Here is a 430-nt window from a genome sequence, read left to right as displayed (position 1 = left end):
GGTTTAAAGGGGGTGGCACGTGCATGAGATGCCCTCTTTTTTCCTCTGCAAGTAAGGCACACTGCACGTGCGTTCGTGATATTTAATATTAATAAATATATTTATCATTGAATAATATTTTCAATAAAATATTTATAGGATTAATATTATCTATTTTTCTTCTTTTCAGGTTTTGTGTTTTCTTTTTTAAATTTTTTCAATTACTTTTTGGGAAAAAAAATTAATTATAATTATATAACTCGAATGGAAAATAAATTATTTTTACCAATATTTAACTTTTATAATTATTATCGAAATATGTATATAGAAATGGTACTTAAAATTTAACGAATCAAGAAAAATTATAAATATAATATTTTAATAAGAATAAATTATTTTCCCATAAATTTAATTTATTATTTACTATACCTTTAGTCACATTACATTATTT

The sequence above is a fragment of the Amborella trichopoda genome, chromosome 2 (genome assembly GCF_054954075.1).
Source record: "Amborella trichopoda isolate Santa Cruz 75 chromosome 2, AtrichopodaSantaCruz75HAP2 v2.0, whole genome shotgun sequence".
NCBI lineage: Eukaryota > Viridiplantae > Streptophyta > Magnoliopsida > Amborellales > Amborellaceae > Amborella > Amborella trichopoda.
This window is presented reverse-complemented; position numbering follows the sequence as displayed.